This window comes from Ctenopharyngodon idella, chromosome 7 (assembly GCF_019924925.1).
Source record: "Ctenopharyngodon idella isolate HZGC_01 chromosome 7, HZGC01, whole genome shotgun sequence".
In the NCBI taxonomy this organism is placed as follows: Eukaryota; Metazoa; Chordata; class Actinopteri; order Cypriniformes; family Xenocyprididae; genus Ctenopharyngodon; species Ctenopharyngodon idella.
Genome location: NC_067226.1, coordinates 2,956,447 through 2,972,564, shown reverse-complemented (window position 1 = coordinate 2,972,564; position 16,118 = coordinate 2,956,447).

Sequence of the window (16,118 nt, the reverse complement as noted above, 5' to 3'; positions counted from 1 at the left end):
AAAGACGCTGAATGGAAGGGGAGGCCAACAGCAAATGGGGCTGTTTTAGAAAGTGGGGTAGTTAGCAGATAAAAACTGTCTCCAGACTGTAAAAAGATCCTTCCTCTTCTTCTTCTCTCCCCCTTCTTTCGCCCTCCCTCTTTTTCTACAAAAGAGACACCGGTTTATCTTTGTGCCCTTAATTGGGCTCGGAGACAGAGAGCTACTCAAGGCCGCTGAGACCCCAGACGCCTTTCTACTGTTCATTCATCTCTCCTGTCTTTCTTTCTGTCTATCTCTCTGACCCTCATGCTTTTGAGTCCTCACTTTCTTTTCTCTCCCTCTCCCCTGACTCTACGCCCTGTATCTCTCTCCTGTCTTCTATCTGTCCCTCAATTTTCCTTTTGTACGGCTCTATCGGATTCTTGGTGGTGACGTTTCTTTTACTTTTCCCTCACATTAGAGAAAGACACACACACATACACGTATCAGAAGGACAAGAGATGGAGATGGTGTGTGTGTGATACACTTTGCTGAACATGGGAAACTGAGGTGCGACTCTGTAGGTTCACTGAAAGGTTGATGCATTCAAAACCGACCACACAAAGAGAGGCCGAAGAGAAGTGATACCAAAAAGCATCAATGCGGAAAAAACTCTGTAACCCCTGTATTTCCCTGTATGGGTATTATTCACCAACTTTCAGGGGGTTTACTTTCAGGAATTTATTAGTAATTTTTATACTGCAGTCTGATGAGGTTTATTACACGCAATGTGAATTGTCTTTGGTTGCCCTAGTGTTGTTACATAGCTGTAGCAGCTGGTGCTGCTTTTCAGTGGTTAACTTCATATCTATCGGATAGACAGCAATTTGTTAGGATAGGTAAGAATAGATCTCGTACCGTCACTATTTCCCGTGGTGTACCCCAGGGTTCTGTACTTGGTCCCCTTTTGTTTATCATTTATGTGCTGCCACTGGGTCAGATCATCAGACGTTATGGTCTCAATTTTCATAGTTACGCTGATGATATTCAAATTTATTTTACAGTTAAACCCAACTCAGTCTGTCCACCCCTTTCTCTTATTTCTTGTCCTCAGGAACTTAAAACCTGGATGTCTGATAACTTTTTACAACTTAATGCTGATAAAACTGAAATCCTGCTGGTTGTCCCTAAATCACAGAGCTTTTCCCAGCACGACATTTTTATTGATATCAATGGTGTCCAGATTAGGCCATCAACAACTGTGCGGAATTTGGGAGTATTGTTCGACTCTACGCTATGTTTTGATTCACATATTGGTCAGATTGTTAAATCATACTTTTACTAATTGCGAAACATTGTTCCTATACGTCCCTCACTTAATTCTAGAGATGCAGAAACTGTTATCCATGCTTTTATAACCTCCAGATTGGACTATTGTAACTCCTTATATAGCGGCCTACCTGCCAAAGCAATTAAATGCCTTCAAATGGTACAAAACTCTGCTGCTTGAGCCCTTAAATATAACAAAAAATCTGTGCACATCACTCCCATCCTTTACCAACTTCACTGGCTTCCTGTGGTCAATCGTATCCAATTTAAACTCTTAGTCTTAGTTTATAAGGCCTGTCATGGCCTCGCACCTCAATACCTTATCGAGTTAGTGCAAACTTATGTTCCTGCCCGGACCCGCAGATCTAGCAATGATAACTTGCTTGTCGTGCCCAAGTATAAACTCTCTACTGTGGGTGGTAGGGCTTTCAGTATTATAGGCCCTAAGCTATGGAATAAGCTGCCCCATAATCTTCGTGCTACCTCCTCTCTTCAGACTTTTAAGTCTCAACTTAAAACTCATCTATTTACTTTGCTCGGTAAATAATTCTCTTTCCTTCCTGTCTCTCTGTCTCCCTTTTTTTCTGTTTGTATGTTACACAACCACTCTCTTGATATAGGCTAAGTGATGTTTATCATCTGATTGCTTGAGCTCTCATATTAATTATCTGTAGTTATTTGTTGTCAACTCCTGTTTTTCTGAATGTTCCCTTCTGACTGTCTGTTATATTTTGTTTGGCAATTGATTGTATTATTGTTTGTCTATTGATTGTATTAATTTTGTGAAGCGACCTTGGGTTCCTGAAAGGCGCTATAAAAAATAAACATATTATTATTATTATTATAGCTGTCAACTGTCTTTTTAAAATATTTTGGTCTTATTATGCCTTTATTGGATAGGACAGATCAGACAGGAAAGCATGGGTGGAGAGAGGGGAACGGGAGAGTGGCCCTGAACTTTCTGGCACAGAGCGGCCCATGGTACATGGTCCACAACACACCACATACTGCATAACACACTGGCTCATTTTGCGCAGAGCAAACACCACTTTCTAATTTAAAAATATAATACAATGAAGAAATATAAATGATATTGTGCTCATCATTAACATTAATAAATGACTGGCATACTTTGTTATAATTTGTCTAGTCTTTCCTGGTCTAGGGGGAAAACAGGTATGATTGTAACACTTTTTGCTTCAGCATCTGTAACTCACTGATTTTTTGAGCTAGAGTGTTCAAAATTTTATAAAAAGTACCCACATTTGTTTTCATCATTTTCATCATTTCAAATATCTGCAAGAATATCATAGTCCTTTTGAGTTATTGTTAGATACATGGTGTGCCTTTGTTACAACCAATCCCACTACTGGGGTAGGGTAACACATGCTGGGGTGAGTTGCAAACAGAATTTTGAAGAATTTTTCCACAGTTCTTTTCCATACAGGGACAATTTAATATCAATAAAGCTGAACTATATAGCCTACCATAACATCAGTTCAAATACGTGTTGCTCTTATATGGACTCGGAAGGCTTGGAATGTAGTGCAGATGTTATGTGGTCTTTATGGTGCCTTTCTAGTGTTTATAGTATTTGTCCACCTTTGGAGAAATTGAATCATTAAAAAAAAAAAAAAAACGCTGAATCATTCAAGAACGAAACACCACTGTGTTGATCGGAGACCCAAACGTTCTGCTGTGACTCTGTTTGGAACTATTTTTGAGCAAAAACACTCAATATTGACAATACTGTGTCTAAAATTTAGACTATGTCACTTAATATTAAAGGGGGGGGTATCACACACAGTTTCTGCCAATCTCATGTTAATCTTGAGTACATCTAGAGTTATAATGCATCCTTCATATCTCCGAAAAGTCTTTAGTTTTATCATATTTATAAAAGATAGATACGCTAAATCGAGTCTTTCCGGAAAAAGCCGAGCTCTTGGAGGCGTGCCTGCCATCAGTGCCGTGGGCGGAGCTAAAGAGTCACGAGCACGCGCAGCTTTTGCGTAGAGATCGTCTGCTAGCTGCGACATCATTATAAATACAAAGGGAGCAAAAACGTTCGTGGTGTTTACATTTTATTTTATGAGACATCTGATGCAGCTATACTCACCACCCGCGATCTGCAAATCCAGCGCCGAACTGGGACTTGTTTAGAAAGTATTCATTACCGAATTGACTGATATTCATTGTGAGGTGTAAAATACTGTAATTTCTTTCTTACGTTGCAATCTAACGCTTATTTTTCTTAAATGAGACTGCCTTGATGATGTACGCAGCTTTCAAAGGGTGCAGCCCCTGAACTGGGACACAGCTATTGTTGAACAATCTCTCGGCTTCCATATCCTGAACGAAACGCGTTGATGGGCGTGCTCTTGCTCTTGCTCTGGGTGATGTGTGTGTGCACGCTTATCAAGGAGAAGTGCCTATACAAGGAATTCCGCTCTCTTTTGATGTCATACAGGCCATACTCAGAAAAACTCTACGAAACCCGGTCCGAAACCGGAAGTAGTGTATTTGGCACAGAAATACTCCGTCATACGTTCAACTCGTGTTTTGAAACTTTGGCCATGTTTAGCATGAGAATGCAACTCTTTAACAGTGTAAATAAGTCAGAATGCATGAAATAGCATTACACAGGATTGAATCTCGAACTACAAGCTGAACTTGCCTGCAAGGAAGGCCTAGAACTTCTATCTATCAATCCTGTCTCGATAACTTACTTCGCAATAACGCATGTTATGTACTGTACATACTACCATGCCTTAAACTGCCCCTCAAGAAGACAAACCCTGTTATCGGCCATTAACATCTTACCACAATGGAACGCCAATGAAGACAGCAGGAGAATCTATGTTTCTACTGTGGAGAGAACAATCATTTGCTGGCTACTTGCCCTAACCGTCTCACATGACCAGCAGCAAAGCAGACCTGGGTAAGTAATGGTTTACTCCCTATTAAAAATCACTCTCTACTGATACCCATCACAATTATTTTACAATTTCTCTCCTTCGCTACCTCTCCTTCGCTACCTACCTACTTAGTTGACTCAGGAGCTGCTGACAACTTCATTGATGCCGGTCTAGTAGAAAGACTCAAGATTCCTATGTTACCTTGTCAACCCCCATCCCCCCACCACTATTGATGACAAACCCATTGGAAACGGTCTAGTTCAAGTCATCACTGCTACCATTCAACTGCAAGTGGGATTACTGATTAAGAACAGTTACAGTTTTATATCGTTCAGTCTCCTAGAAACCCCATCGTTCTTAGCTATCCTCCACCTCCCTCGCTGCAGCAGGGTTTTTCTTTGTAGAGAAAAAGGAAGGAGGCCTCAGACCATGCATTGATTATAGAGGTTTGAACAACATCACTCAAAAAATCCCTTACCTTTTCCCCCTTGTACCAGCAGCTCTAGAACTTTTGAGATTTTTACCAAACTTGACCTAGGGAGTGCCTATGTAGCAAATTAGCTCAAAAGGGAAATATAAATAATTAATCATAACTCGCTATAATTAATAATAAATATTTGGATCAGTTAATCGAATTACCTTCATGTAGCTGAATTAATTTAAAAATCAATTAATCTGTTCATACAGCGAACACTCAGTATTGATTGTCTATCAACTCAACTACCAGAATGGATATTTTCTGTGGTGTAACTATCAGTCGATTTTACATTGATTAAAATTGGGGTCAGATTATACTGTGTGAGATGTTATGAGTGTTTAAAAAGATGAGACAGACAACATAAATGAATAAATAAAGTGTATTTACAATTTCCACATGGAACTTAAAACAACACAATAAAACTAGAAAAACTTAGGCCGTTTAAAAGCGTGGAGTCCATTTGCACCATACCCTAAAACAGTCCTTAAGAGTCCTAGTAACGTGCTGAAAGTCCCAATGTGAAAGTGTCCACCTGTGTATATACAAAGTCCACAGAAGTGTTAATCCAAGTGAAGATGATGTGGGGTGCTGGAAAAGTAAGTCCATGAAACAACTCCGCAATCCAGCTTGTGGTCTTTCATTAATGACCCTGTTTGTTTGCCATACTGACTCCTTTATGCTGGCTTACTTCCTTATTCCTGTCATGTGATCAGTCACATGACAGGCAGACCCAGACTCATTTAAAGACATACACACATTAAATAGATAAGAGAAATAAAATGGACTAAGAAACATGTAAACCAATTAAAACTCTATTATACATAAAATCATTGTAATAAATAGAGTGGTAAAACATGTATTTTATGTGACAGTGTCACAGTGGCCACAGAAAAATAACTCTTTCTTAGCATGTAGCTGTGATCATAATCGGTAAATTGACATTGGTTTATAAGCAGATCAGAAGACAAGAATGTGCACAAAAGTTTTATTTAACTAAGTCACGAAGACAACTAATCTAACAAACACATACACACAAATCACGCATACATGGTAAATAAGAAAGTGGAAGTGAATGAAACCGTAGCATAACAGAGGAATGGAGTTATGAGAAGAGTCATTTAACAAGCTGAAATAACCATCAGTTTTTCACTATAAAGCCCCTTTGTTAAAAAAATGGGTTCACTTAATACTAAATCGCTGTTTAAATGTACGATACTTGCAATTGCCTTAGCTGTTGAAGAGCATCCAGATATGCAGTCTCAAGTGGAATTCTTGATGGTTCGGTCCGAATTACGACAAACTTGCGCTGTTAATTTCACCCTGTTGTGGTCGAGGAAGTTGTGCATGGCTTGCTGATGAGGCCTGTCAGTGCAACTGCGCCAGTGAGAATGAGAAAGGTGCAACTCTCAAGTGGGAAAGTTCCTTTGTTTGAAAGCAAACTCATTTGCATGAGGGGATTAAGCTGGCAGTTTGTGTCCATTTATACTCTGATAAATATAACAAACACACACTGCATTCTATGAGAAGGTGATGTCCACCAAAGCGTGAGTCATTAAACAAGGAATATTTTGATAGTAGACACCATCTAGATGGGGCTACATTATCTAGTAGTTCTATCATCGGGCATGCATAACACTACACAATATGAAAAAAACAAAACAATATACAAACAGTAATAACACACAAAATGTCCTGGGGAAATGCATGTTAATTCATTAGGCAGATTTGTCAATGAATTACAGGTGCTGGTCATATAATTAGAATATCATCAAAAAGTTGATTTATTTCACTAATTCCATTCAAAAAGTGAAACTTGTATATTATATTCATTCATTACACACAGACTGATATATTTTAAATGTTTATTTCTTTTAATTTTGATGATTATAACTGATAACTAAGGAAAATCCCAAATTCAGTATCTCAGAAAATTAGAATATTGTGAAAAGGTTCAATACTGAAGACACCTGGTGCCACACTCTAATCAGCTAATTAACTCAAAACACCTGCAAAGGCCTTTAAATGTTCTCTCAGTCTAGTTCTGTAGGCTACACAATCATGGGGAAGACTGCTGACTTGACAGTTGTCCAAAAGACGACCATTGACACCTTGCACAAGGAGGCCAAGACACAAAAGGTCATTGCAAAAGAGGCTGGCTGTTCACAGAGCTCTGTGTCCAAGCACATTAATAGAGAGGCGAAGGGAAGGAAAAGATGTGGTAGAAAAAAGTGTACAAGCAATAGGGATAACCGCACCCTGGAGAGGATTGTGAAACAAAACCCATTCAAAAATGTGGGGGAGATTCACAAAGAGTGGACTGCAGCTGGAGTCAGTGCTTCAAGAACCACTACGCACAGACATATGCAAGACATGGGTTTCAGCTGTCGCATTCCTTGTGTCAAGCCACTCTTGAACAACAGACAGCATCAGAAGCGTCTCGCCTGGGCTAAAGACAAAAAGGACTGGACTGCTGCTGAGTGGTCCAAAGTTATGTTCTCTGATGAAAGTAAATTTTGCATTTCCTTTGGAAATCAGGGTCCCAGAGTCTGGAGGAAGAGAGGAGAGGCACACAATCCATGTTGCTTGAGGTCCAGTGTAAAGTTTCCACAGTCAGTGATGGTTTGGGGTGCCATGTCATCTGCTGGTGTTGGTCCACTGTGTTTTCTGAGGTCCAAGGTCAACGCAGCCGTATACCAGGAAGTTTTAGAGCATGTCATGCTTCCTGCTGCTGACCAACTTTATGTAGATGCAGATTTCATTTTCCAACAGGACTTGGCACCTGCACACAGTGCCAAAGCTACCAGTACCTGGTTTAAGGACCATGGTATCCCTGTTCTTAATTGGCCAGCAAACTCGCCTGACCTGGCATATCGCATCTTCCTCTTGTGAAGAGAAAGATGCGATATGCCAGACCCAACAATGCAGAAGAGCTGAAGGCCACTATCAGAGCAACCTGGGCTCTTATAACACCTGAGCAGTGCCACAGACTGATCGACTCCATGCCACGCCGCATTGCTGCAGTAATTCAGGCAAAAGGAGCTCCAACTAAGTATTGAGTGCTGTACATGCTCATACTTTTCATGTTCATACTTTTCAGTTGGCCAAGATTTCTAAAAATCCTTTCTTTGTATTGGTCTTAAGTAATATTCTAATTTTCTGAGATACTGAATTTGGGATTTTCCTTAGTTGTCAGTTATAATCATCAAAATTAAAAGAAATAAACATTTGAAATATATCAGTCTGTGTGTAATGAATGAATATAATATACAAGTTTCACTTTTTGAATGGAATTAGTAAATTAAATCAACTTTTTGATGATATTCTAATTATATGACCAGCACCTGTAGTGAATAGAATTCCATTTCTATGGGACTGCATGTCTGTTTCTTGTAGCCTGTACTGTTCTCTCATTGAGAGCAATCAATGTCCCAGGTGTCTTTAAAGTGTATGAGTAAAGCAAAATGGGTTATAATTCTAAGTGGGGAAACCAGACATCACGGAGTCTGCCTGGGTGAGGGGTTGTGAAGATTAAGTAGAACAATGGTGTGTTTGATCTGTCCAGTCGTTACACCTATAACCTTATCCGCATCCGCCCTAGCGACGAGTGGAAAACAGCATTCATCACACACACAGGCCACTTTGAATACCGGGTTTTGCCATATGGCCTGTCCAACTCACCCGCCATCTTCCAATCGTTTATGAATGAAATCCTGAAAGACTTCATAAATCACTATGGCTGCATCCGAAACTGCATACTCACTGAGTAGGTACTTAATTTCAGTAAGTACTTACATAGCGAGTGCTAAAAAAGTACATACTTTATAGCCTGAATGCGTGTAGTATGAATGCGATCTGGACATCTACCGCCATGTTGACGTTATCATGTGGATAATCTGGACAATCCTACCTAGTATGGTTTTCCTCAGCGTTTGAAATATTTGGGATGTCTGCACAAAGGAGACATCGGGCAGCTGCTCGAAGATCTCGCCTTTGGAGAAGACTGATTTTATGCTTGAAAAATATAAGTTTCACTACATAAAAATTAAGATGACCCCAGAATGAATTGCATTGCTAGCCCACCCCAACACTTATGTACAACAATAATGATAAATGCAGACCAATACTTAATTATATATTTTCTTACTGAAAATTTTATATTTAAGTAAAACAAGCTAAATGTAATTTAATTGTATTGTCATATGACATAGCTATGCATGAATACACACTAGAAAAATGCAGCTGATGAGAATACATCAATTTTTAGTCAAGCAATGAATTAATGAAATTATTATACTTTATTTACTGAAAATAATAGGAAACATTAAAAAAAAATTGTAAATGAATGAATAAAAGTGACAATCACAATAAATAAATAAATAAATAAATACATATACAAGTCAACAACTCATGAAACAAAGCTTTATTCAAATGTATTGTTCTAATAAACTATCACACACTTACAGGCAGTGAACTGCACATCCTGCTGACATCTCAACACAGCTGTGCCAATTCTGTGGCTTTATTTTGATGAAGCAGCTGACCACCATGCCCACCTTTCACCTGTCTTTGCCGTCCATCATGTCCCTTATTGCTGCAGTCAGACTGGAATCTGACCATGGATGGGAAAGGGACATCAAGGTGCTTGTGTTCCACTATTGGCCCATGCAGCATCCTTCAGGGTGGTGTCACAGATCTTCGAAATCCGCTGTGCATGACATTGTGAAATCGTGTGAATTTTGTGTGATTTGCTTTCCAACCAGAGATGACCTGGAGGCAGTGGGAGCAGGATTTGCACAGCTGGCTGGGTCACCAGATTTCAGCAGAGCAGTTGGTGCAATAGACGTCTGTCATATCCAAATTAAACCTTCAGCAAATAGCTTGAGGTTCCAGCTCCACAATCTCGCTCTTCTCAATGGGGATATTGTTGAGCCAGAGGATGAGGAAGACCATGTTGTCAGCCTCCCAGAAACCCCACCACCTTGAAGCAAGTGTGGAAGAACGTGTCTGCTCCAAACATTTGTGTGCCTGCTCTCCATGAGCATGACTACCTGTAAAACATTTAAACAGATTAAAACGTCTTACAATTCATGTTGTCACCATTTCATATCTTGCCAAATTTCATTTCATATTTTTACAATAACATGCTAATTTTTGTTATAGCTTTGTTACTTTTGTGGTGCAGTGGGCTAGACCACTGAACTGATAAGCAGAAGGATCTCCACACCTGCCACCACCAGTGTGTCGTTGAGCAAGCCACCTTTACTCTAGGTTGCTCCAGGGGGATTGTCCCTGTAATAAGTGCACCATAAGTCACTTTGGATAAAACTGTCTGCCAAATGTATAAATGTAAATGTGATTTTTGTAAATCCTTTTTTGAAAGTGTCTTGGGCACAAATGCTCAATAAAGCTGATTATTTCTTGAAGTTTATTTCTTCAAACTACTACTATAATATAAATGCATACATACATTTCATACCATTTCTATTTGGGGGGCTTAAAGGCTTAGTAAGGGCAGGTGGAGTGATGGAGGGTCTGCCCCCAATTGCCTTGTCTATGGCATTGTACCATTTCCAGGATGCTGCTGTGCCCATCCTTAGTGCTCACACCAATCTGCACCAGTCTGTAAAGTGTTACCGTTTTATCCTTTATTGTGTACATATATTGCAAATATATGTTCCCATATAAATGTGAATGTATGTACACACATATATACACACATTCACGGAATAAGTTTTCTGTGACAGCAGATTTCTAGTTCCAAGCATGCTTTGCTTATGACTGTTAAAGTAAATGTTAAAATTAAGTGTCACTTCATGTGTTTTTCCTCAATATTAATATAGATCTGTTAATGTTTAATGTTCTATTATTTTGTAATTGAAAATGTTTTCTGGTATGTCTTGAGTTTTTTGGGGTTACCATTGTGCTGAAGAGTAGAGCCTGTGGTTAGGTTGACGATTGGCAGAACACCATTAAGACTATATATTACTCTATTTAAAAAGTAATGGCTGTGCGTTCTTCAGCACAATGAGAGTCTCTTTGCTAAATACTTTAGTATATGCAGGTGTGCTTGTGCTATTGTTAAATAGCTATATATGAAAATATGAAACATATATAATGTAAATTAAGAAATATCAGAAATCTTAAATTATATATTTCTATATATGTGTGTATGTACTGCATGAGTAAATATATGTTCAATATATTTATACACATGCAGTACCATATCTTATCAGATCATCTATATGCTATGAAGTGTATTATTGAATATAACATTAGAAACGTTATGATAAGCAAGTAAATACATTGTCATATATGTTTCAATATATGAATGTGGCAATTCCTTATGTATTATTCAATACATTGTAATACATTTACACAATATATTATTCTGTATATTTTTTAATATACCGTTAAATCATTTAATAAATTGATCATTCAAATTTTAGGAATTATATTTTCTTTGCGTAAGGGACATCACTCAGATGACTATTTCATGTTGTGATGTGCTCATCTGCAATACTTATCAAAGATTTTCCTGTCAGATGTTAAATAGACATTTAGTAAGCATCTTTAAAATGTATATGGTTTAGAATGTGTGCAAATCCACTTTGGTGACGTACGTTTGCATATAATAAAACGTGTTTTTACAGCAAAATCACAAATATACTGTACTATCTAGTGTCTTTTCACCTTCAACAATTCAACAGTTTACAGTAGTTCAACAAATGCGATTTTAACACAAGGAACAATGTTTTTGGTTTGTAATACTCACATTTGAAAACACCCGCATCGCTGTTCTCCTTCATGTTCGATTATGATGTATCCTCTCCTGTGGCCTCCAGGGAAGGCTGGAATAGAAAAGTATCCATCGATGAGTGCTTCAGAATCTGGACGGAAGCAGTAGTCATCCGGGGATTTCCCTCCTACAGTTTTATGAATACTGAGGATTTGGACATACTACTCTTTTCACATTGGTGCCCCTTAAAGGACTGCCCAGAACTACTGACACTGCTTAGAAAATCTTCAACCATGTTTTCAGAATATTTGGCCAACCTGAAGAAATTGTCTCAGACAGGGGACCCCAATTTACTTCCAGAGTATGGAAAGCTTTCTGTCAAAATTTAAATAAGTTTAACTTCGGGTTACCACCCTCAATCCAATGGACAGGTAGAAAGACTTAATCAAGAAATTGGCAGATTCTTACGTTCGTATTGACATAGATCACAGAACCAATGGAACAAATTCCTACCATGGGCAGAATATGCACAGAATTCACTCACTCATTCATTCCTCCACCGGCTTAACCGTTATATTAGGTTACTGAACTCCATTGTTTTTCTGTACTGGAGAACCATCTGATGTTCTGGCAGTGGACAACTGGTTAAGACACAGCAAAGAGATTTGGGACGCTGCGCATGTAAGACTTCAACGAGCTATCCGACGATAACGGATCAAAGCTTATCACAGGCGACAAGCTGCCCCGTCATTTCAACCTGGTCAAATGGTCTGGCTTTCTACCAGAGATCTCAAGCTTTGCCTTCCCTGCAAGTCCTAAATTCATTGGCCCATTCAAAATCATCAAAAGGATAAACCCTGTCGCATATGGTCTCCGACTCCCTGCTTCTTACAGAATCTCAGCTATGTTCCAAGCCCGCTTACCCTGCAACCTATACAGAACTACTACCACCACCACTAGAAATTGATGGAAACCCATCTTATATGGTCAAGGAAATCCTATGTTCTAGACCAGGGGTGGCAAACATCGGTCCTGGAAAGCCACAGTCCTGCAGAGTTTTGCTCCAACCTTTGCTCCAAACCTCACTACACCTGTTAGTGGGTGGGATATATTAGGCAGCAAGCAAACATTTTGTCCTCAAAGATGATGTGTTAGAAGCAGGAAAAAGGATTTAAATCAAATTGTGATGGCTAGACGACTGGGTCAGAGCGTCTCCAAAACTGCAGCTCTTGTGGGGTGTTCCCCGTCTGAAGTGGTCAGTGTCTATCAAAAGTGGTCCGGGGAAGGAACAGTGGTGAACCAGCAACAGGGTCATGGCCGGCCAAGGCTCACTGATGCACTTGGGGAGCAAAGGCTGGCCTGTGTGGTCTGATCCAACAGATGAGGTACTGTAGTTCAAATTGCTCAAGAAGTTAATGCTGGTTCTGATAGAAAGGTGTCAGAAAACACAGTGCATCACAGTTTGTTGCGCATGGGGCAGCATAGCTGCAGACCAGTCAGGGTTCCCATGCTGACCCCTGTCTACTGGCAAAAGCACCAACAGTGGGCACGTGAGCATCAGAACTGAACCACGGAGCAGTGGAAGAAGGTGGCCTTGTCTGATGAATCATGTTTTCTTTTACATCACGTGGACGGGTACGTGTGCTTTGCTTACCTGTGGAAAACATGGCACCGGGATGCACTATGGGAAGAAGGCAAGCCGGTGGAGGCAGTGTGATGATTTGGGTTATGTTCTGCTGGGAAACCTTGGGTCCTGCCATCCATGTGGATGTTACTTTGACATGTACCACCTACCTAAGCATTGTTGCAGACCATGTACACCCTTTCATGGAAATGCTATTGCCTGGTGGATATGGCCTCTTTCAGCACGATAATGCACCCTGCCACAAAGCAAAAATGGTTTAAGAATGGTTTGAGGAGCACAACAATGAGTTTGAGGTGTTGACTTGGCCTCCAAATTCCCCAGATCTCAATCCAATTGAGTATCTATGGGATGTGCTGAACAAACAAGTCCGATCCATGGAGGCCCCACCATGCAACTTACAGGACTTAAGGGATCTCCTGCTAACATCTTGGTGCCAGATACCACAGCACACCTTCAGGGGTCTACTGGAGTCCATGCCTCGACGGGTCAGGGCTGACAGCAAAAGTAGGACCAACACAATATTAGGAAGGTGGTCATAATGTTATGCCTGATTAGTGTATTTATATATACAGTATATACGAGCTCCAGGCTGTCAGCGGCCACTCAGTGCTCGTGTACCTACTGAGAACAGCTTTATCTCAGCCAGTGCTTCGAGGATTTGCTGCTGGCTCTTATAGTGGTTAAATGAGATATAATTCATTTTGGGTAAATAAAATGAGCAATCTTTGGTCTTATTAATTTATTACTTGTTCCAGAGCTAACAAATTTGGCTTAAGAGCTATATTAAGTTTCATAACTTTATATTTACATTGAAATTAAATCCTGTACTAACTAGAGCGCTGCTTTTGTACATTTGACTGAACTGTTTGCTTGTGTTTATTTCCTATTTTACTTTTTATACTGTAATAATGGCTATTGTTGTTCATTAAAATATTACTGTTTGATAAATAATTTTTTATTTAAATAACATGCCGTATTTGCCATGAGATGGCAGCAAAGACTGTCTTTATGAATCAGTCAGCCACTATTCAAAGATATTGAAATGGACTGAAACAAGGAAACAAGAATGTTGTTTTTACTTTAAACACTTTGCGTGACGCAACTGACAAAACCATTGACTAGCGCTGTCATGGGAATGACTTAAATATTAAAAGGACAAAGACAAAAGATATCGCTTTCCTCAGCGGACATTCAAACTGATTTTGTGATTATGAATATAGAAGATTATATAAGAATATATAAGACTGACCTGAAGAATATCAGCTAGATGCAGGTAATACAATCGCTCAGGCGATCTCTCTCATAATACTCTACATATTACAGTGAGTTTCAACAAGGCGACTCAACGTTCCTTTGTTACTAGATCTAAAGTGACATTTTAGAATTAGAAACAGAGGCTTGGGCTCAGTTGTTAAACTGTCAACTTGAGATTTGAATCCACGGCGGAAGGAAGTACTCACAAATCAGGGTTTTTAAAGACACTCCATTGTTGTTCTTATTTATTTACACACTTGTGCTGTCAAACTGTTGTATAAACGCAATATTACATGAGTAGCCGTGCGATATGGCTGTATGTCAGCACGCTGTGATTCCTTACGGCCGAATCACAGCCATATCACAGCCGTGCTGATATACAGCCATTATCGTACAGCTGTGATATTTGTGATATATGTGATATTGCTTATATATAAATTATATATATATATATATATATTGTTGTGGAAATTCCCAATACTAATCTGACACCACTGACAATTCAAACATCCTCCAGTTGTCAATATAATACAATACAATACTACAGTACCAATACAGTACAACAGTACCTTTGAGGTAATTCCCATCCCGAATATAATACAATATAATACTACAGTGTCTCGAGGTAATTCCCTTCTCGAATACTTCTAATACTTCGTGGTAATTCCCCTCCCGAAGTAAGGTGACAGCGTCCCGCCAAGAAGCTACTATCACTACCTCAATCACACATGAGCACACAGGTCTTTAGCATCTATACACCCTCACCATCCTTCTCAGGTGTACGCTGGTCCGACACAGGATCATTAATACCAACTCTGAGTATTACAGCCTGACCCCGAGGGCGACTCTATAATCTTCCAAAACTATCATTGTCTCTGCTGTGGTCTTTTGAGTGTAGAATCTTTAGTACTTCTATTCCTTAGCTGCGCAGCATATACCTGACACGACTTCCAAGTTGCTCTTTGCAGAAATGAAGTTTTATTTACGGCCGGGAGGTCACTCGTCACAACAACAGAGTGAGTCTCTATGAATAGAAAGATACATGCACATTTAAGTCTTACAGTTGAGTAAAAATCAATGTCTTCTTCACTGTTATTTGTTCTGGTGATTGGTTTGTAATGATCTAAGCTAATCATATGACTGGTCATTTAATCATTTGACCTGAGCATCCTTTGTCTGCATTTTCTGAACATTTCATGTTGACATATTTCTATCACAATATATATATATATATATATATGATCAGTTAAATAGCAGAGGGGGTTGTTAATCAGTTTCAGCTGCTTTGGTGGACTAGATGGGCAACAATGAGACGACCTCCAAAACAGGAATGGTTTTACAGGTGGAGGCCACTGACATTTTTTTCCCCTATTCATCTTTTCTGACTGTTTTTCACTAGTTTTGCATTTGGCTAGGGTCAGTGTCACTACTGGTAGCATGAGGCGATACCTGGACCCTACAGAGGTTGCACAGGAGGTCCAACTCCTCCAGGATGGCACATCAATACGTACCATTGCCAGAAGGTTTGCTGTGTCTTCCAGCACAGTCTCAAGAGCATGGAGGAGATTCCAGGAGACAGGCAGTTACTCTAGGAGAGCTGGACAGGGCCGTAGAAGGTCCTTAACCCATCAGCAGGACCGGTATCTGCTCCTTTGTGCAAGGAGCAACAGGATGAGCACTGCCAGAGCCCTACAAAATGACCTCCAGCAGGCCACTGGTGTGAATGTCTCTGACCAAACAATCAGAAACAGACTTCATGAGGGTGGCCTGAGGACCCGACGTCCTCTAGTGGGCTCA